Source organism: Lissotriton vulgaris, chromosome 2_1, assembly GCF_964263255.1.
Source record: "Lissotriton vulgaris chromosome 2_1, aLisVul1.2, whole genome shotgun sequence".
Lineage (NCBI taxonomy): Eukaryota > Metazoa > Chordata > Amphibia > Caudata > Salamandridae > Lissotriton > Lissotriton vulgaris.
In genome coordinates this window covers 457,112,083-457,135,305 of record NC_141687.1, presented here as the reverse complement: position 1 = coordinate 457,135,305, position 23,223 = coordinate 457,112,083, and the positions used below count along the sequence as shown (strand labels likewise).

General features: G+C 51.1%; 1 protein-coding gene across 1 annotated transcript in view; it reads left to right on the top strand.

Moving 5' to 3' along the window:
• Window positions 1-231: 231 nt before the first annotated feature.
• LOC147730589 (uncharacterized) overlaps window positions 232-23,223 on the top strand; it is a 254,656-nt gene continuing 231,664 nt past the window's right edge. The window contains exon 1 of the mRNA XM_086958609.1: window positions 232-323. The gene's annotated coding sequence lies outside the window, so the exon portion shown is untranslated. The remainder of the gene's footprint in view (window positions 324-23,223) is intronic.

The window sequence follows — 23,223 nt, the reverse complement described above, 5'->3', positions numbered from 1 at the left end:
ATTTGTATTCACTGTATTAGCACCTCACTTGCTGGACGCTCTCCGTATTTCCTTCTATTCCTGATTACAAGGGGGAGGAAACAGTCAGTGTCAGGAAGCCTGTGCTCGTCTCTCACTCCTGCCCGCCCCGGTCCGACGCGGTAGCCAATACCGTTGCGCGGAGGGCGGGTCAGGGAGAGCCAGGCACTTCCTGTGGGGGCACTTCCTGAGCGCTTAGCGCTCTAGTGGATGGTTTTAGCAGGCCTATTTAGGCGGAGCCCAGTTAACTGCTAGCTGCGGAAGGGTGACGGTGGCAGAGTCCCCGTTCCGCTTGTTTGCTGAAGGTAATCACTAACGTGCCTCGCGCTGTGCTCAAACTACTGTATGCGAGTGAAAGGAAAAGAACTGCTTGTGAATATTTTAAAATCATTGTTGATCTAAAAACGATGTTGCTCTGTGACAATTGAAAAACGGAACATTTTACCTTTTCCTTAAATATTTTAAAACTTAAATTCACTTCATTTGTATTCACTGTTTTAGCACCTCACTTGCTGGACGCTCTCCGTATTTCCTTCTATTCCTGATTACAAGGGGGAGGAAACAGTCAGTGTCAGGAAGCCTGTGCTCGTCTCTCACTCCTGCCCGCCCCGGTCCGACGCGGTAGCCAATACCGTTGCGCGGAGGGCGGGTCAGGGAGAGCCAGGCACTTCCTGTGGGGGCACTTCCTGAGCGCTTAGCGCTGTAGTGGATGGTTTTAGCAGGCCTATTTAGCCATCGCCCCTCACAAGCGCGCAGCGATCGCGCACAGCGGCGCCGAAGCGACGCCGAAGACCAGCCAAAGAGCTGCCCGTCTGTGCCCGTCCGCGACAGTACGAGGCATAGGGGCAATGGGCCCACCTCCTGTGGACTCTGACATTTCAGGTACCAAGAAATTGATATATTCCGCTCAATGCCTCCTAGACTTAAAACCATTTGTCGACTGTTGTGCTCGAATACCCTGGCAAAACCTTGAAGGTAGCTTTACATGCTTAAAATGTCGCTTCCAATCATTTGTTGCAAGGGCGTGCACGAATGAAAACACCCCTAAGACTGAACCCCCGGATGGACTAAAATGCTTTCTTCTAAATGTTCGGTCCCTCCCAAAACATCAGTTTCAGGTATGGGATCTTATTCATACCATGCAGCCTGACATCTGTGCTTTTAACTGAAACATGGATGAAACCTCATACGGTTACAGCAATCACACTGGGGGTTCCATCAGGTTATAAGATCTTACACTTTGACCGTATTAACAAAACTGGTGGCGGTCTAGCAATTATATATAGCGACAGAACTAAAGTAACAATATTAGAACAAAGGTCCAGCCCTCAACTGGAAATAATGGTTTTTAAGATTAAATCGGCTAGCCACGCCTTCTGGAAAGGTGCTTTAGCCTACCGTCCACCAGGATCCAATCCGGATTTTGCCCTCTCCCTCTTGGAGCTATTAGCTCCACATTTTAAATCCAAGGAGGATTTGATCCTCCTTGGGGATTTTAATGTACACATGGACAATCCAACACATTCCGAAACCATCTCATTAACTGTCGACTTATCCAGCCTGGGGTTGATAGCAATAAATAGCGCTGCTACCCATATAGGTGGTCACACCCTAGACTCACTATTTTCAAACTGCACCAAAATAATATGTTCACCTGCAAAAGAAATTCAATGGTCCGACCATTTCATTATTGAGTTCCTTTTGATGGGCCCGATCAAACCCTTGAAAAAAATGCCACTCCCACCAATTTGGCGCCAACAGTGGCACAAAATAACGATGGATAAGATGCGGGAAAGCTGTAAACAACCAATGTTCACAGACAATGACTCAGTAGATACTGCACTAGATAAATTTAATAACTCACTGAAATCTGCCATTGATGTTCTGGCTCCACTAAAGCTCCACAAGCAATACCCCCCTAATAAGCAAGAAAACTGGTATACACAAGATCTAAGATCATAGAAACAGAAATGCAGGCGACTAGAAAAGGCATGGAGGAAATCAAAAACTGAGGAGAAAAGGAAAAACTTTCAAGAGGCCCAGTCAACCTACTATAAACATATAAAAAAAAGCCAGGAAAAACAGCCTCACTCTACAACTAGCAGAGGCGGGTAACTGTCCAAGGGAGCTGTTTAAAATACTGCAGAGCTTTGTCAAACCTACAGCCTGCGAGAGTCCTGACGAATTCTCCCAAACACTCTGTGATGACATTTCGGGGTTCTTTGAGGAAAAAATTAACCTTATCTATGATAAAATAACAGCCTCTAAAACAGCAAGAACAATGATCTCCCTCCCAAACAATCCGCCCAAACTAAACAACAACTCACTACTGACGTTCCCACAAATTGGTGACCTAGATCTTCGTCCTCTTATCAGCCACATAAAATCGGGGTCCCCCAATGAATTTCTTCCAGCAAAAATGATTGCCCCTCTGAGCACCCTCCTAGGACCTTCCATCCAGTCAGTAATAAACATCTCTTTGACAAAAGGACAAGTCCCAATGGAGTGGAAGACAGCAGTGGTGAACCCCATAAGGAAAAAAGCGGCATCCCCATGGACAGATCTCTCTAACCTACGGCCCATCTCCCTCCTGCCGTACATCAGTAAGATGACCGAGAAGCACGTGAATACTCACCTATCAAATTACATCGAGGCAACGGAGGGCCTGGACCATTTACAATCTGGATTCAGGCCCAACCACAGCACCGAATCAGCCCTCCTAGCAGTGACCAATAACATCAGGATGACACTTGATGGAGGGGGATCAATGATTCTGGTGCTGTTGGATTTATCCACTGCCTTTGATACGGTGTCACATGAAGTGCTTCTCGGCCGTCTGAGGGATGTGGGACTGGGGGGTGTAGCACTGTCCTGTATAGAGAGTTTTCTCTCTGGCCGTTCTCAAGAAGTCAGGTTGGGCTCTCATAAATCCATCTCTAGAGAGCTCACCAGGGGAGTGCCACAGGGCTCATGCCTAAGCCCCACATTATTTAATGTGTATGTGGCCCCCCTGGCTGACTTAGTGAGATCCTTTGGGTTCACCCCGGTATCTTATGCCGATGACACCCAACTTCTGTTCCCTTTTAAAACCTTCACACCTGCTTTAATAAAATCATTTGCAGACGGAATGAGGGCAGTATCAGAGTGGATGGCCAAAAACTGCCTACAGTGCAACGTAGGCAAAATGGAAGTTTTGTTATTTGGGGAGGCAGTGACACTGTGGTCCCCCGAATGGTAGCCCCTGAAACTCAGACCTGTTCCTAATCCCAAACAGACCGTGAAGAACCTGGGAGTGCTATTAGATCAAGCCCTTACATTTAAAGATCATGTACACCAAGTTGCCGGTACCTGTTTTAGGACCATTGGACTGCTAAGAAGGGTGTTTCCATTTCTACCTGACAGTCACAGGAAGACCTTGGTCCAGGCATTAGTCACTAGCAGACTGGACTATTGCAATGGCCTTCTTCAATCAACTAACGAAGAACAACTTAACAAACTGCAAATAGTCCAGAATACCGTGGCAAGGTTAGTCCTAAATGTTCCACCTAGGACTCCCTCCCGCCCTCTACTGGCTAAATTACACTGGCTCCCAGTGCGGCAACGCATCAAGTTTAAAATCCTATGTGCCATCCATAAATCCCTGTTAGGTACTGGTCCAAAGTATTTTACAAAAATCTTCTCACCCTATATTCCAGGGCGTTCCTTACGCTCCAGCAACCTCCAGCTACTACAAATTCCCAGAATAAAAAAATCTAGGCAGGGAGGTCGTGCCCTAGCCTACACTGGACCAGCTCTCTGGAACTCTCTGCCCCAGTCATTAAAACAGATCACTCATCACTTGACCTTCCGGAAAACTCTTAAAACCCATCTCTTCACAAATAGTTAAAATACCTAACTAAATTCAATTTATCACTTTGAACTCAGACCAGCATTATAGTGTGTTCCCTTCTTCATCAAAAGCGCAGAGATACCCCTCCGGGAGTTTATTCAGGCGCTCTACAAGAACATAAATAAATAAATAAATAAATAGGATATACTCGGGCCAATCAAAGGGTATAGTTTGGCCTGTGCAGCTCTGCAGCAGCCCGCTAACTGTTCGGCAGTAAGTGCTCAGCCCAGGACAGCTCCACAGCATGTGCAGGAATCCCGCCCCTAGCTCGTTACATCTGGGGCAGCGTGCATCGGCCCGACAGAAATATTTGTTAATCAGCTCGGGCGTGAGGTAGGCCCTATAAACAATGAAAAGTTGTATCTGGCAAAATCGCATGTTTCTGGGGATGCGCACCGGACTTTTAAGGACTCTTTCCCATTCCTTGTATGTTAATGGCCGCCCCAGGTCTAGCTCCCATGTGCCTCGAAGGGGATCTAAACTAATCGCTACGTGTTCCCTCAATGATGCCGCAAGCCAGCAGACCAAGTGTCTGCCCCTCCCCATGACATGGAGATACTGCATGGTTAAATGCTGCCTGGGTTCCGTTGCTACGTCTCCCCATCAGGCAGTCAGTTTCGCTATCAGTGAGTGGTGCATCAAGAACATCCGGGTAGAAGTTTGTCCTCTGCTACCAGCGTTTCATGTGTCGTGAGCTCACCGTCCCTATACAGATCACTGAGCATGTGTATATCAGCCTCCTGCCACCCCGCGAGCATGGAGGACATAAGTACCCCGTCGCCGCTGGGCGAGCCCTCCAATGGTATAGCAGGCGAATAAGGCACTGTGCTGTGGGTAAGGTATAAGGCTCTCTGGTTGCACTTGTATGCCACCTCCAGGAGGAGCGGTGTTGGGGGCTCAGTCACTGCTATGGGGTGGAAAAGTTTAGTGATACGCTCTAGGGAGTATGGCGGCAGTACCGTGGCTGTGTCATCTCTGCCTCTGTCTGCAAACCAGCGAGCTACCCATTGTAGCTGCGCTGCTCCGTAGTAGTGTTCAAAACAAGGAGCAGCCAGGCCCCCCGGTCCGTTGGCAGGAATAGCTTCACCAGTGCCAACCTGCGCCTAGACGTGCCCCAGATGAAGTCCCGCAGTATCCTATTGAGCATTGTGAAGAAGGAAGCCGGGATAAATAATGGCAAGTTGAAAAAGTAGTGGTACAAAAGGGGGTGGGGATGGGCGGAGAATCCGAATCAATCAAACACTCAAACCCAGTCAAAAGATCTGGGTTTAATCCATCACCGTTCTTTAGCCCACTCTGCCACCCCAGTTCAGACATGGCTATATGCAAATCAGTCTGACCCTGTGCCTCATGGGAACAGTCCAGCCCGAACTGCCAAGCCATGTCTTCCCTGGACCGGAAACAAGCTTCCGAGGACCGGTTTCTGGCATTCCAGCCGTCTTCAGCCCGTCTTGCTTGAATCCAGTGGCAAAGTGAGCAAGGGACTCACGTCTGAGCATACCCTGCCACACTTATGGCGGCCAAAAGCGGTAAAAAAGGGGGTGGTGATGGACGTTGACAAAGTAGTGCAGGAGGCGGGGAAGCATGACCATTTTGGTAAGCGCCACTCTGCCTGTGGTTGTCAGCGGGAGTGTGTTCCAGAAGCATATCTGAGATCTGAGACCTGAGCACTGCATCCGCCCTGCCGAGATTCCCACCAAACAAGTCAGCTGGGCGACAATATATTTGTATCCCCAGGTACCTAAAGTTGTCTTCTTTCCACTGGACCTGTGCCCTCAAAATGATATCCGGGGTCTCCGGTCCCTTCACGAAAAGCATAAAGGCAGGACTTACTCGCATTCACGCAAAGCCCTGAGACGTCAGCAAACGTGCGCAATAGCTGGGTCAACCGTTCCGGTATGCATCTCATATCCCTCACAAACACCAGCAAGTCGGCAGCATAGAGCGATACCTGATGGACTACATCTCCCAGCGGGATACCATCCCCAAGAGTCTTTCGTATGGCTACGGGCAGGGGCTCGATTGCTAGCGCGAACAGCAACGGAGACAAAGGGCACCCCTGTCGGATGCCTCGGCCCACCGTCACCGCTTCTGAGATGTAAGGTCCCAGTTGCACTTGGACTACAGGGTTTCTGTATAATAAGTCAATCATTTGGAGGAAGTACGCTTCCAATCCATAGCGCAGTAACACTGCCGATAGATATCCCCATTCTAGGCAGTCAAACGCCTTTCCCGCGCAGCCTCAGCTGCAACCCTGAAGTATCTCCTGAGGTTTAGCAAAGTAGATCTCACCGGGACAAACCCGTTCTTGTCTCGGTGCACCAAGTGGGGGACCACCAGTGCCAATCGTTCCGCTAGCACCTTAGCAAAGACCTTACAGTCCACGTTGAGCATCTCCAGAGGCCTATAGGAGCCCAGGGCTGTGGGGTCTCAATCCAGCTTAGGCAGAGAAACCAGGAACTCCTCCCTCATAGAGGAGTGCAGTGAGCCTTCCTCCATCTCTGTAGTGCATAGCTTATGGAGTAATGGTGTCAGGGTTTCCCGTTACGCTTTATAATATTCAGCGGGCAAGCCGTCTGGCCCTGGGGTCTTCCCGGATGCCATGGACTGAATCGCCTCCCCAACCTCTTCCAGCAAGAGGGGCGCATTGAGGGACCCCTTGTGCTCCTCGGAGGCCGTGGGCAGTTGGTCAGAGTCCAAGAACCCCCCCAGGATGTGCCTGGGGTCAACGCCCCGGGCTCTGTATAGCTGCGTATAGTGATTCGTCAGGACGCGGTGGATCTCACGTTGAGTATACACCATCCCTCCCTCTGCTGTGCGGAGAGCCCCTATTGGGACACCACGCCCCTCTTGCTTTATCAATCAGGCCAACAAACAGCCTGGCCTATCTGCTTTGGCATGTGTTCTGGCTGTGTGTGCTGCATAGCTGTGACATCTTAGCCTCTCTAAGAGCTCTTCATGCCTAGTGCGAAGATCCCCCAGTCCCACCCCCACCCTCACCCTCCCCCCCTCGCTCACACTGTAAGAGCTCAGCCTCCAGGCACGTCAGAGGGGCAGAGAGCACTCTGCGTACGTTCCATGTAACCCCCATACAGTGTCCTCGAATGGCAACTTTATGTGCATCCCATTCTATCAAGGCATTGCTTGCTGTCCCTTCATTGGCATCAAAGTACGCAAGGATAGACATGCCCAGTGATGAGCGAAACTCTGAGTCCTCTAATGCAGAAGGCTGTAGCCTCCACGTAGGAATAGGTGGTCGGTCCGCCTCCCAACTAATCTGAAACCATAGGGGGTTATGATCGGAGTGTGTTCTGCCCAGGTACTCTGACTGTGTGATGAGTGGGAGCAGGGACTGGGAACCCACTATCCTGTCCAACCGGACATGTAAGTCGTGGACTGCTGAGTAGTAAGAATAGATTCTATCTACTGGGTGTTGTGCGCGCCACAAGTCGTGTATCGCCCAGTGTGGAAGCCAGTTTTGAAACGCCTGTGCATTGGATGCTACCGCTGCAGCTCTGTGGGGGGGAAGGACCTGTCCAGGCGCACGTCCAGCGCCATATTGAAGTCCCCACCAAGTAGCCAAGGAAGCCCAGCATAAGGGTGGAGGGCCTGGGTCAACCACGCTAGGAAGGAGGGTTGGTCTACATTTGGTGCATAGAGCGATCCTAATAGGACCTTTTGACCATTCAGCTTCCCCCGCACTAGGGTGTACCTGCCCTCATGGTCTATCCTTGTTTCTTCACAGATAAAGGGAGTGCCCGCCCTCACCCATACCAGGGTGCCACACGCATGCGGAGAGAAGACTGTGCCATAGATTTGCCCCCTCCAGCGCCTGCAGAGTTTGTCAAGTTCAGTCTGTGTCATGTGGGTCTCCTGCAGGAGGGCAGCTCCTACTGCATGGCGTTGTTGGTAGGAAAAGATAGAGTAGCGTTTTGACGATGTGTGCATACCACATATGTTCCAAGTCATGATGTAAGGGTCTGTCCAAGGGGGCCGGAGGCACAAACCAGGGGGAGCGTATCTGTGTGCCGGAACTTAAACATAACACCAATCAAAAACAATGCAACTAGTGGGCCGAATCCCTGAAAGGGCAATGCGTCCAAACTTCAATCCCAACCACTTATAGTAAAGTGCTAGTCCAGTGTAGGAACTGGTGGGGTGTGTGTATTGTCCGCAACTAGTCTGCGCTATGCCCCTGTCTTAAGCCTCCCGTGCTTGCAAGAGGTGTACAGTGTGTCACAGAATGGGTAACTTTGCAGATTCGGTGCGGATCACAGCTGTGGGAGACTGTAAGTAGGTAACTCCCGCGTGGCGCATCCCGCCCCCCGACCAGTGAGGCATTTCTCGGACATCCACATGCATTACATTGAATGACAGAAGCGCTTCTAGCGAATAACACAGTTCAACAGCATGTGCATAGACATACGAAAGAGATACAGTATACAGTGCACAGATGTGCGCGGGCCATGGAGGGATGCAGCATAGCACCGCTCAATCACATGATCTGGTCGGCCGTCTGAGGTGTCACTACTGTTATATTCGAGTCTTCAGAGTATACAGTGGATGGGGATGACGATCCACTGGTTCCCGGGTCACTGTGTGCATGAGACCCCACACGACCATTATTGTTCACTGTCCCAAGGGTCCCCAACACCTCAAGAGCTTCCTGCCATTCCAGTCTAATCTTCTCTGGACTGGGCGCAACTGGGCCCAGCCCCATGCTTCGACGAGCCACCCGCCGCCTGCGTCGCCGTGACCTCTTCTCTTGCCAACCACCATTGTCCGGTCCTGCGGGTCTTGTTCCTTCCACTGCCCCGTCTCCTCCAGCCAGTCCCAAACGTCTGATGGGGCATTGAAAAAGCGGGTACCCTCCTTTAAGATCACTCAGGCATGACGGGAATAACAGAGTATGGCAATTCCAGCTCTCGCAGCTGATGCTTCACCACCATGTAGGTGCTCTTCCGTCTCTGAACCGCTGCCGTGTAATCTGGGAAGAACATCACCTGACCACTTCCCACGTTTAGGTCTCCTAGCTTCCTAGTTTCACAGAGCACCACGTCACGATCCCGAAAGTTAAGGAGTTTGAAGAGGAATGGACGGGGTCGAGCTCCCGGTTTGAGCTTCTGCGCCTGCACTCTGTACGTACTCTCCACCTCAAATTGCGGCAACAGCACCCCTCAAGGCAGGAGGTCACGCAACCAGTTCTCCACATACTGTTCTGGGTTCCTGCTTTCCTGGCCCTCCGGAAGGCTTACCACTCGGACATTGTTGCGCCGAGAGCGCCCTTCTGCATCCTCAATGCGATCCTCAAGTGCATGAATTCGGTCGATTACATCCTGTAGCGCTATAGTGTGGTTTTGCAGCACAGGTTGAATCTCTTGAAGTGTTTGGTTTTGCAGGGCAACTGAATCCCCCAACTTGCGATGATCGGCATGGAGGAGGATGAAGTTCGATGTGACTTTATCAATCTGTGCTTCTAGTGGCTCTTTTGTTTGCTCCAGGGTGGTACCGATCCTCCACCGCAGCCAGCACGGTGTCCATCTTGGCCATGAGGGCCGCCGCCTGGGGTTCCATGCTTCCACTCTGGCGCCCTGGGGGGGGATCAAGACTGTCAGCCCTTTGCTGTCCATTTTTCGGTTTGTCCCTCAGCCTGCCCATCGCTAATTGTTGCGCCATTGGCATCCGCAGGCGGTCGTTGGCACGTATGAGCACGATCAACCACTGGTCGCCTGGACCTAGCCCTCTTCTGGGAGACAGAGGAGCTACCAGTCCCAGGGATGGCCTATCTAGTAGCTCGTCTACCACTTGTGGCCCAGGGGTGTTTCTCGTAGTCTTTGCCAGGTACCACCCCTCTGCTCTTGCCTCATCGTCCAACGGCGCTCGACTCTACTGACTGCCCACGGCCGGCCGGCTTTCCAGAGGCCCGAAAGGATGAGGACAGCACAACCTAGTCACCTCTGGCTGCACAGGGCCTCCTCCATGCTCAGCGCGGCCCTCTCACAAGGGGTGTGTCGCTTCAACTGCAGTCGTCCCCAAAATGTTGCTGCCTCCAAGATGGCACCCAAGTCGCAATGTGGTGGGCCACAGTCACTCAGACTGCGCCGGTCGGGTCTGCCTCAATGCCTCCGGACACAGCCGACACACCAAGAGCGCAATTCCCTTGCACCTGCAATCTGCCTCCTATTTGTCCCATCAGGCGCAGTGCGGTGCCACAGTTACTGTCCCACCGGAGGGGAGCCTCATCTGCTGCACCCTGCGAGATGTCAATGGCAGTCGTCCCCAATCGCCAGTCAGGCCTCTCACCTGGGCTGCGCCACACCATCCACCATCCACAACAGCCCCGCGGACTCTGCAATGCCATTAACTGCGGGGATCACCAACTGCAGAGTCTCTCCGGGGCCACACCTCTGCAGCAGGTCAGTTCAGGAGCAAGGCCCGGGCGTTCCCTGAGCTTGCTGGCACAGGAGTCTCAGGCCGCAGGAGTAGCAGCTGCCCCCTGGGTACTCAAGCGCGCCTCCTCGGCCCCAGGCTGCAACTCCCTTCCAGCAGACAGGCCACAGCTGGCACCCCGGGCTGCGAATGGCTGCGGCAGCTCACAGCCCCAGCGGCGGGCCGCACATGCCGCAGGGTGGGGCACCTCGCGGTGGGATGCCTGGCTTTCACCTTGTGGATACCCTGCCGGGGTTATCTCACAGGGGAATACCAGGACGGGTTCCCTAAGCAAGCGCTTAGATACCGGGTCGGTGATTTGCGCTATATAAATACATGTACATTTACATTTACATTTACCTCCCCGGCGTCGCAGTGTCTTCACAGGCCCACTTTCGCCAGGGGCCTCACCCCTCACCTGGGATATCAGCCAGTGTGCCAAGGAGGCAGGCCCACTGCTCCCAGTAGGCCTCGGCATCAGAGTGTCACAGGGCCTAGTCAGTAGCGACTCCGCATTGAAACTCGGGGGGGAAGCTTTTTGTTTGGGAAGGCCTCCCAGCCGATCCTTCCGCCGGTGCCGTGCCCCGCTTCAGCTTCCCACCTCAGGGCGTGAATTTCCACCGAGTCCCAGGCTCCACCTCAGCCGTCGCAGCAGACTGCACAGGCCGCAGATCTGGGTCTCACTGCTGGCGTCCCGGCTCAACCGGGCGCCCGCCTCTTACTCCGGGCCGCACTCCTCCGACAGTGGCTGCGGGCAGCCCAGGACAATGGGCCCTGCCGCCTTTACGAGCCACTCCTCCAAGCCAGCCTCACAAGGACACCAGGCGCTGCCGGGATGGCACCAGGGCAGCTCTCAGTGTCCTTGGCAGTGCCGCAGCACCGCCACAGGCCTCACCAGCGACCTTTGAGTCCCTAAGCTCTTTTCGTGCCCACAGCGCCTGGACCGCTCCGCTGCAGTCGGCCCTCGGTTTCCTCCTCTGCGTCCTCCGATTGGGAGCCACCGGATCTCATAGGCTCCCCGCTGTGTCCTTTCACCTTTCCCCCGCTCAGCAAGATGGCTGGAGACACCTCTATAGGATAATTGCAGGAGAAGTAAGGGTCTGATGTTGGAGCGCTAGCAGTTCGCGTCCGCCACGCCCCCCCCATTGTGCCGTCCACTTATTTATCTGATTATTTAATGCAGGTAATTTATCTAGCACCATTAAGTCACCATTCACACAAAACAGCAGTAGAGAGTGTCAGGAACCGACACAGAGGTGCAAGAATTGGCATCACCCCCACTCTAGTGCTCAGATCCTTTGTGCTTACCTGCATGCTTACCTTTCTGTGTCAGGACACACCAGCCCATCCTAAGTCCACACGTGGTTAACTGTGTCAAAATTAGGAGTGCTCCACCAAATCACCCCGAAATGTTCCGCATCAAATCACAAATGCTATTGTAGGGCATTGTGGTCTCCATAACGTGCACCAAGTGCTGCTTCCTCGTCCTCTGTGCTCCAATTCTCTTTCCATCATCACAGCAGGGCCGGCTCTAGGCTCATGGTGGCCCTGAGCAGGGAGCGTAGGTAGGGGGCCCGGAAGAGGGGGGCCGGGCGGGGCGGAGCGCGCAGGCCAGTAAAGAGGGGAGGGGTTCAGGGAGTTTAGAAGTGGAACAGAGCCAGAGGCCGCCAAATCCCTGCCAGGGGCCGCCACACAAATATGTATCCATCCTCAGAGGATTATTATATTATGGATATATATTGGCGTGGTGGCCCCTGGGGTTTGGTGGCCCTGTGCAGGTGCACAGCTTGCACATGCCTAGAGCCGGCCCTGATCACAGGAGTGTCTAGTCAACAGTGTAGACCATCCAACCCCTATTAATGCACCATGAAGAGCTGCACTGCCTTAGCGCAGAGCCGTTGCCTGCTTTTTGCGTTTGTGGTGCCTAAACTTCATACATATAGCTTGGTATTCCTCCAGTTTAATAAAGAAGCTTTAAACATCAAAAGTTGTAAACAGAGGACCAATCCTTGATTACCGTTTCAGAACTTCTGCATTGCATGCATTAACTCAGAGAAATTGTGAGTTATGATACGGCCCAGCATATCTGAAACCCCTGTTATGATGGCCACCTCACAATCCCCTTTTTAGGGGGGACGGTGGGGGTCACATTAAAAGACAAAAATGTTGAAGGTAGTACAGCTGCCTATTTATAGAGGCGGACTTATGCTTACACTTTATAGAACTACAATCAATCAATCAATCAGGGGTTTATATAGCACGCTACTCACCCGTGAGGGTCTCAGGGTGCTCGAGGGGGGTGCAGCTCCGGATCAGTTGAAAAGCAAGGTCTTGAGGTCCTTCCTGAACGTGTGCAGGGTCGAGGAGCGTCTGATGTTCACAGGGAGCTTGTTCCAGGTCTTGGCTGCGATGTAGGAGAAGGATCTCCCGCCTGCTCTGTTTCAGCAGATGCGGGGACCTCTGCCAGGGTGAGGTCGGCAGAGCGGAGATTCCTCAACAGTAAGGATAAGTAGGTTTAAGGACTATTAGCTACAAAAATCTAGGGCATTTTTGTCACATTCAGATTCAAACAATACACATGCACTTCTCTTTGAGCCTTATTCACAAAGCTGTAACTGCGAGTTTATTTTACTAATAATAATTTTACGACAGTGGAGACTCCCCACATTAGAAAAGGTAGTAGGTCTGTCTTATCTTTTTATTTGCGGAGTCTCCGCAGTCGTAAAATTACTAATAGTGAACACAAAATTAACTCACAGTGAATACCCAAAAAATAGTAAATTTACACGTAAGTGTAAGTTTACTTTTGTGAATCAGACCCTTTAACAATAAGCATTCCTCTTACTGTAAGGACGTCCTGATTTTTGCATGAAGAGGCCAGATAGTCATACTGGGATAATACAAGTTATGGCATCCTACATAAGGGTGAACATAAGCACTACATTTTTTGAGAATTTTTAGAAAAGTACGCGAAATTATGCATATTGCACGATCAGTACTGGGACTACAAAATAGACCTCAAGGGCACACCTCGCGTACGAAAGTCATGCACTGAATATGCCAGAGGCTGGTTTGAGGAGAAAATGTCGCTCAGCAGTGGTGGTGGTGTTGATGCAAGCAGACATCTTTTTGTTCCAGTCTTTCAGGGGCAAACATAACACAACATTACTCACCCGCTGAGTTTTCTGTTCAATTGTACACGTAAAAAAAAATAAATCCTAGCCTTACCATTGTTGATGTTTTGACCCAAAACAGGCCTAGATAACAGATGTTTAGATGTTTTCATTATACACTTGCAAGTTTGACCGAGCTCCATATTTGGAATGTGAACATCATCCTTGAATGACCTCCATTGATGAGCTTTGCATGACCCATATGGGTGTTTCCAGTCGATCACTAAGGAACTTCAAACAGTAAAAGGCAGCTGTGTCTGTGCATTACACAGCAGCAGAGGATCATTAACTGCAAACAACCTGTGAAGTCAAATCAATAAACCTCTCTTTGAGAGGCCTCCGGTGGGTCATAAAGATAGATCATTGCACAGTTGTATTTAGAGAGTCCAGCTGCAAAGCTAGCTGGAGAGTGTCTGGTGACCATCCTTTCCTTCTGCATAAACTGCTAAATGTACACTAACAAGTGACTCGAATATAGTACTGTTAGATATTTTATGCATTACCTTGGTACATTATTCCTGAATTGTCCTAGTGGCAGGTGAATGCATTTCCTTACAATATATAGGAGAATATCAGATGTTTATAAACGAGTGACATTTATTTTGTTAATATCAGCACATTCGGGACCCGGACATCAGAGCAAACATTCTCCTGTTTTATTTCACGAGAGTGGTGATGTTACAAGGCAACAATCATGTAAAGTGGAACAAATCAGATGGTTGTCTTCCCGCAAAAGCTGTGAAGGAAGATGGTACATGCTGGTTCAGTTTGATTAAGTTACTAGTACCATAGAGAAAATAATTAGGTTCTGGCAGACATTTTCAAATAAGAAAATAGCACCAAATGCTGGGAGTAAATTGGGTGCCTCCCCCAAGAGCACATTTAGCGAGTGTGAGCAGCCAACATGATAATCATGTTATGTTGCATTTAGCCCTATTTATTTCGGCAAAATGCATTCTTCCACACATTTTGGGTGCAAGGGTGAAATTTTTTGTCGAGTAATAGCGCTAAACGCAGAATTGATTTTCTTTCAATTCAATTGAATTCAATTCTTTGTCTTTATTCGTTCTTCTAAAGTCAGATCATAAAAGAAACACGAAAGAGATCATGCAGTAAAAACAAAATTATTAAAAGCGTCTACAATAAAAAAAACTTTGATAAAGTATATTTAAAAGAATAAAAGTGCTTAGGTCTGAGGGCTCGATTACGATGGCGGTGAGATCACCACCTTCAGGCCATCAGTGGTGGTCCTACCACCATCTGCCCATGCAGGACCGCCTGCCGCATTAGGATGGCGGGTGGGCAGAGAGACTGGTCGCCCCTCATCAGACGGGCTAAGGAGCCTGTTGGACTGCCTACAATCCCTACAATGGTGGCGGTACCTGCTCAGGCACCACTGTAGGGATTACAATGTCCCTTTCCACCGTCCGTTTCATGGCATTGAACCAGCCATGAAAAGGCTGGCAGAAAATGATTTTAGGGGCCCCTGGTGGGCTGCCATTCCCTCCTGGGCCTCTGCCATGGGCCCTAGGTGGCATGTCTGGTGCCCCCTTAAACATCAGTGCACTATGTGGCAGGCACTTTGTGGGATGCAGGGATGTTTGAAATTGATTTCATTTTTTTCTTGTGGCATGTGCTGCAATACAAAATATACACATTGCGACCGTGGTGAAAGCGGTTGCATCCTAATGTGGCCAGCGGGACCTCCCACTCCGAGTAAGCGGTCCTGCTTCTGCATCACACCCGCCCAACATCATAACCAGGCCCATAGTTAAGAAACTCGAGGTGAGAATAGTTCAGCATTATTATATGGATAAACTTGCATCCTCTAGCATCGGTTTAGGGGATTTTAAGTGCATAGGTCAAAATTCATATCATGGTAAGAGTCCAACAATTCATGATACCAAGAAATATATATACATTATTGTTAAAACAGCATACTCCTTCTTTCTGCTAAAATGCTCTTCAAAAATCGATGTGTCAAAATTATTGAGTTGCAATAAAAAAAATAGGTCAGCTTTGCAATTAGAGAATGTATATCTGCAAAACAAAGCTATTAAAAACCTCCTTGTAGATGGCAAATAGTATTGACAGAAAAATACAAAATGTAATATAGTTTGGCTTATTTGTTTATCACATGGGCAAGTACCAATGGCTTCATAGTAATGTGTAATCTTGCAGAATTCTTAGGTAATTACTCATGATTATGATACACTGAATTAAGCGAGTTACGTCCACCGCTAAAAGAATATATTCAACACTGCGGCACAAAGGGGCGTGGCCAACAGCATGGCCGGTTAGGACGTGCCACCGTGGAGCTTTTGAAGAGCTGCCTCGTGATCCGTCAGAAAACTCAACCTGTACCCTCCAAAACGACGAAGAGGAGGCTGAAGGTGTCCTATACTGGATAGAGGCGAGAGAAAGGAGATTTGCGGCGTCTTGGACGGAGAAATCGGCCTGGAGCCGGCCGCTCGTGTGCCCGACTTTACCAAGATGGCGGTTGTCGGCGCCCGGGTGTTCCGAGCGCCGTGAGCTCTGACTCCCTGCCCCGCCCCAGCTCGGGGCTGCCGAGGGTAGGAGACGCAACTGAGGACAGGCACACCCGGAGAGGCCCCCGACATCAGCCACCCCCTCTCCTCAACTGGAGATCGGTCACTATAGAGGGGACTACATCAAGATGGCACCCGGAGTTCTGAGGGAGAGCCTTCGGCTCTGAGAGGTGCGAGCCGGGCTCCCGACTGGCTGGCGCAGAGACACTGGTGGTGGCGACGGAGCGAGCGGAGCACCGCTACGGGCTGGGGACCCACTGCCGGTCATCCTTTTACTGCCTGCGGAGCACCCGGGAGGTGACAGTCTGCACCCGCCCACAATATTGCACACAGCGCCACGGGACGGTAGCGACCGCCCAGAGATCGGACCTCAGCGCGGGTTTGAACCCAGCGGCAGCGGAGGTGAGAGACACCAACCGGCAGGCTACTCCCGCCTAGGAAGGGATCGTGAAGCGGGAGGGGGTTGCTGACGGGCCCCCGGGACCTCCACAGACCGCGGACATCCTATATACCACACCCCTGGGGGGAGCAGCGACAGAGGAGCTACTGCAGCAATCGGGAAGCGCAACAGGGACACAAGTGGATAACCACACACGGGTGGCAACGCTGTGGCGCTGGGCTGACCTGTCCTGAGACTCCCTCGGTGGCCTCGCCGGGGGGCGGCGAAGCCATAAAAACACGCGCCCAACCACGCATGAAGCCGCCGCACACCTGAGCATTGCGGGGGATCGCCAGTCCTGGTCAGAGCAAGGTGACATTACGGGTGTGCAGAGAGGCAAGGGCGCGATTGGGACGAAGCTCGAGGTGAATGGCCTGGGGCGAGTGAGGGGCCCTGAACATCCCTGACCCATTGAAGGCTGTCCAGAAGACCTCCTACGTCCAGAGCACGCTGGTCACGACACCCTGCAGAACATGGGAAAAAAGGAGACCCTGCCTAAAGGACCCAACCAGGGCCCAATGGACAACTTTGCTGCGCCACGCCAGGTGGCAGAGGGCCTTCCCGCGGTCTTGGGCGCACGTTCAGACACCGCACTACTGATGGAGGCCATACAGGCATCGCGTACTGACATTCAAGAGTCCAGGGCGGCCCTTGAGGTCAAAATTGGCGAGGCAGGCTCAAGTGACACTCCTAAGAAAGGACTTTCGGAATTTGTCTGACAGGGTCACCTCGGCGGAGGCTCGGATGGGTGAAGCCGAAGATTCGATCACGACATTTAGAAAAGACGTGCTGGAGCTTCAGGCGTCCCACCGCCAGCTCCTTTGGAAAGTCGACGACGCCGAAAATAGGGCCCGGCGCAACAACCTGTGCTTTGTCGGTTTTAGAGAAGGGATCGAGAAGACCGATATGGTGTCCTTTCTGCATAAGTGGTTAATGGAAACATTTCCAACGGCACAATTCTCACCGTGCCTCATAATAGAAAGGGCGCACAGGGCTCTCCTCGCCAAACCGCCAGAAGGGGCCAGACCACGTCCGGTTATTGCACGCTTCTTGAACTTTGCAGATAGAGACTTGATATTGAAAGAGGCGAGGAAGTTGGGCGAGATCCGGATAGAGAACTCACACATCATGATATTCCCCGACTACCGCCAGGAGGTGCAAAAACAGAGGCAGTCCTTCAATGCGGTGAAAGCTAAACTTAGAGACCTGAAAATCGCATACATGCTACTGTTTCCGGCAAAACTCAAGGTGATATACAATGACCAGACACTCTTCTTCACACACCCGGAAGACGCATGGCAGTGGCTGGAGGAGCGTCCGATCCTAAACAGCAGAGAGATCGCTCGTCATGGATAGATCCCTGAAGAATGCGATGCGTTGGGAATTTCCGAAGGCTCAGCGACTGAAATCCAGATGATCCAAGAGGCAGACCCCAGCGATGCCTTACAGAGGCATCTTGGGGACGCGAAAAGGGCGTTCCGCCTCCCCAAGAGGTACAGCGGAGTCAGGGTCGAGATTCGCAGTACTGCATACTACGGCATGGTCGGAAGGTGAGGAGGAGGAGGCTGTCCATAGCCGCACTTCGGGTGGTGAGGAGGAAGAGGAAGAGAGACGATCGGATCACCCTCTGGTACGTGAGATCCGTGTGTTGGAACAGGACTTGTCGGGACAACACAGTGCACCCGAATCCGAGACTCAAGACTCTAAATCCTGATAGAAAAGGGCCTGAATCGCAGAGCTCACCGCACGTCTTGGGATATGGCAATGAGGAAGGAGGCGTACGAATTTGGTGGACTTAAAGAACAGGAGTGGCAGCCCTGTACAGGGACACACGCAAGTTGACACCCCCCCTTTCTGTTTTTTGTTTGACACGTTTGTAAGGTTTTTTGGTGTTTGCTAGGAAGTGTTTGGTGGGTGGGCGACAGGCCTACTCCTACGGAAAGTCATGTCCCGCTTTGGGACACATCTGGAAGGGGAGGGAGGTGGGGTGGGGGGAGGGGGGTTTCTAAGTTGGGTTGGGTTGGGTAGGAGACAGAACGGAAATTGGTGGGAGACAAAAAAAACTCAGGGGTGGGACCAGTTGCGCATGCCAAGCCTCCGCACCACATTGAACCACAGGGGTTGGGCCACGCATAATCACAGCATATTCCGATGGCAGGTACCGTAGACACACCACAGGTGGAGGGCAAGCGGTTGAATATCCTGACATGGAATGTTAATGGGCTAGGCTCAAAGATCAAGAGAGGCCTTGTTAACGCCTATATTAAAAAGATCGACCCTGACATAATTTTTCTGTAGGAAACACACCTCAAGGGTTCCCAATGTGCCTTCATCGCTAGAGGCCGGTACAGGGTATTGGTTCATGCAGGATACACGTCGGACTCTAGGGGCGTAGCAGTCATAGTCAAAAAATCCCCACCCTTCTCAATTACTCGCACGTGGATTGACCCACAGGGTACATATGCAGGAGTGCAGGGTAACTGGAACAGAAATACATATACCCTGATTTCAATCTACGCACCACCCAAACTACAGTCGCGCACGAGTACAGCGCTCGCAAACATACTCTTGAACACAGCAGACACTATACAAGTGATAGGGGGGGACTTCAATGACGTGATGAATACACACCTCGATAGGTCAGGTAACACAGATGGGGAGGACCGCACAACTGCGTTGTTTAACCAAATGACCACCTTAGGACTGACCGACATATGGAGATGGCTCCACCCGACACAACACACTATTCATACTATTCTGGGGCTCACAAGACGTTTTCACGCCTGGATTATATTTTTATGTTCCGACAGTATCTGGGGATAGGAGACACCGCAGACTATAGGGCCAGAGGCATATCTGACCACTCACCGCTATACGTGGAAGTGGGGCATGCCCGAGCTAGAGGTGCGGGATCTTGGCGCCTTGCGGCCTGGGATCTCCAAAACGCCGCGATCCTGAGAGGAGTAAGGGCAGACATAAAGGTGTATATTGCGTAAAATGAAGGCTCGGTGGACTCGGCCATCACTTTGTGGGAAGCCCTGCAACCAGTCCTACGGGACAGGATTAGATCTAGATTGGGCGAAGATAGGCGGAGTCGTCAGGCCGAGGTAGCGGCCCTGGAACGGGCTATTCTGCAATGGGAAGATGAATACTTAGCCCATAAGACCGAAGATACCTTAAGACGGTTACTTGACGCCCAGAAGCAATATAGGCAACTGGTAACCAACGAAGCCAGGACCCAATCCTTAGCTACCCTCCATAGACTGTATGACGTTGGGGACAAGTCAGGGAAGCTCTTGGCATGGCTCATCAAAAAGGAGAGAGCTGCGAGGTGGATAGACAGTATCGAAACGGCTGGGGGCAATGTGGTCAGCACCGACAACGAGATAGCAGAGGCCTTTGCTACCCATTATGAAACCTTTTACGCAGCTCGAGACCTAGCTACCCAGGAAGTGGCCCTCAAATACCTAGATGATACCACACTACCGGTCCTCCCCCCAGAAGATAGGGAGGCTCTGGAGGCGGACATCACGTCTGATGACATCGCGAGTGCCATTGCCAGGCTCAGACCTGGCAAATCCCGAGGCCCGAATGGTTTCCCCGCAGAGCTTTTTAAGCGCACGGCGGACCTATTGACCCGCCACCTTAAGGGCCTTTTCGCCAGTGCCTTCGAGGAAGGAGAGCTCCCACTGGACCTCACTATAGCCACGATAATCCCGTTATATAAGGAGGGCAAACCGAGGGAGAAATGTGCCTCCTACCGGCCGATATCCCTCCTAAATACGGAAGTGAAAATGCTGGCAACTATCTTGGCCGTCTGCCTGAGGGCGGTCATCACGGGCCTTGAGCACCTGGACCAATCGGGATTTTTGCCTGATAGAGCTACGAAGCTGAATCTCAAGAGAGCTCATAACTGGCTCCAAGAGGTGAAGGAGAGAGATGATCCACATTGGTTCCTCTCCCTGGACGCTGAAAGGGCTTTCGATGCGGTTCATTGGCCCTTTCTGTTTGCAGTGCTCCAGAGATTTGGTTTCAGGCCAAAGTTTACCAAGTGGATTTGGTTGCTCTATACTGGCCCAAGGGCAAGAGTGAGGGTGAATGGGATACTCTCCCGCGAGTTCCAAATCCAAAGAGGCACCAGGCAGGGCTGTCCCCTATCCCCTCTCCTCTTCACGCTCGTCATTGAGATGCTAGCGGCCAGAATACGGCTCAATGAGGATATTTATGGATTCACTACAGGCGATATGACACTGAACCCTGAAAAGGTCTCGCTTTATGCGGACAATGTTTTGCTCTACATCACTAAGCCAGAGATCACTGTGCCGGAACTATTCCGGGAGCTGGAACGGTACGGCGGGATGGCAGGCCACAAAATAAATTGGCATAAATCGATACTCTATGACCCGGGGGGACGCAACCAGTGGGGACGACTGCCGGAGGAACTGATGACAACGGACGAGGGCTTCCAATACCTGGGGGTTTATATAACGACGGATGCGACCCTCTCATACCAAAGAAACTTGGAGCGAATCATTATCAACGCAGTGGCGGATATGGACCACTGGAGACAGGTCCCACTGACACTTTTGGGTAGGGCGGCCACGTACAAAATGGTCATCCTGCCGAAATTCTTATACGCCCTACAAAATGAATACTACCCATTGCCAATGGCGGTGTTCAATAAGATCCACACAGATCTGAGATCCTTCTTGTGGCTAGGTAAGCAGGCTAGGATAGCCCTGTTCACGTTACAGAGGCACCAATATAGCGGAGGGATCTCGCTTCCCAATTTGGAGGCGTACTATTGGGCGGAACACCTGACCCCGATTAACGACTGGCTCCATGCACCGGTAGAGCACCCAACGTACGCATTAGAAAGAACTAAACTGGCATCCAATAATATACTGAAATATCTCTACGGGACTGTTAGGGGGGCCCACCTTCTCCCCGCCACATCTATAACACTTAGGGCGTGGACGAGAGCTACACGACGCATGGGCTGGGAAAAGAAACCTACACGGCAGACGCCGCTATGGCACTGCCAATGGTTGACAGAGTTACATAAACTGAGAGGATTCCAGAGGTGGGACGATATCGGCATCTCCACCATAGGCGATGTCATAGCCAAGGGGGAATTGAAGCCGTTCCGTGCCCTCCAAACAGAGTTTGGGTTGAATAATACGCAGCATTTCAATTACGATCAATTGCGACATGCTTGGAGAACCCAGAATATCATGCTTACTGACATACCGGAATACGCGCCACTGGAAGGGAGGCTCCTTCAAGAGCAGATGGTAGGGGGGCGGTCTCCCTAACTTATAAGACACTGACTAACCACATGCTGGGTGACTTAACAAAACTTAGAGACACGTGGGAGGCGGAGGTAGGGGAATTGGAGGATCTGGATTGGGAGATAGTCCTGATGCACCCCCGGGAAGTGGCTATCAAATCTAGACTGCGGCTTATCCATTTTAACTTTCTCCCTAGAACATACTTTGACAGAGTACGCCTGTGCAAGATGGGGAAAATAGAGGACCTAAGGTGCCTTAGATGCCTGCAGAAGGATGGAGACTTCTTTCACACTGTATGGGCTTGCAATGTAGTACAGAGATACTGGACTGGACTCAGATATTTGGGGAATTGGAAGAGGTCCTCTGGGCTTCCATCCTTCTAGACCCCAAGTTAGCACTGCTTGGAATGACCAACGAGGTTGATCTGACCCACCCACTACTCACCTTCCTAGTCATGGCGTTGGTTGTGGCCAAGCAAGATATTGCAAAACGTTGGGGAGCATCGGAACCCCCAGACCTAGAGGATTGGAGAAGGGGTTTAGACCTATACATGGCAGCGGAGAGGGTCACATATAAGGCCAGGGGTTGCCCAAAAAATTTTCAAAAAGTTTGGTCAAAATGGAGATATTACCACGGGTTGGATGGGGGACTGTAGAGGGTGGTTAATGGGAGGGGAGGTGGGAAATGGCTCCCACACCACAGTGCGATGGGTTGGGTCCGGACTGAAAATGTTGACCACATAAGAAACAGAGAAATACCCGACGCTGTGGGCATTCAAAGAATGGATGTCCTTGGTTGATGATGGGGAAGGGGAAGGTACAGGGAAGCGTAACTGATGTTTCTTTTCATGTATGTATTCTTTGAAGACTTATAAACTGAGTTTTTCCACCGTTCATCAGGGGAGAGTGGGGGGGAGGTCGTTTTAAAATAAAAATGCAGAACTTGGAGTGCCTATAAAAGATTGCAGCTGGGTCATTCTAGGGGGCCATACTACATGACTCATACTCGCCGCCCAACCTCCGGGATGTGGGCTAAATGGCTGTGTGTCCCTATGTAGCAACAGCTGTGATGCATCTTTGTACTCTCCGACAGATTGTATACTGGCTCCTTGTGTATCTGCAATAAAAATAATTTTTAAAAAAAACACTGCGGCACAAAAACGGTGTTTCAGTGTTGGGCTGCCACTCATTTTCACTTGCAAACTCCACAGAAAAACAGGTGCTCATCTGGCCTTCCACGGACTACTCTACATTACTTTGTGTTTGAAAGTGTCAAGATTTTCCCAGCATTCAATTACAACATGTTTTGTAAATGATACATTTCCACTGACTCCAGTGGCATCATTTTGAAACATCACAATCCCAACAATGGTTGGATCCCATTTAACTACAATGGTAAGAGAGTACCTTATCACTTCAACACTGGCACATTTTCA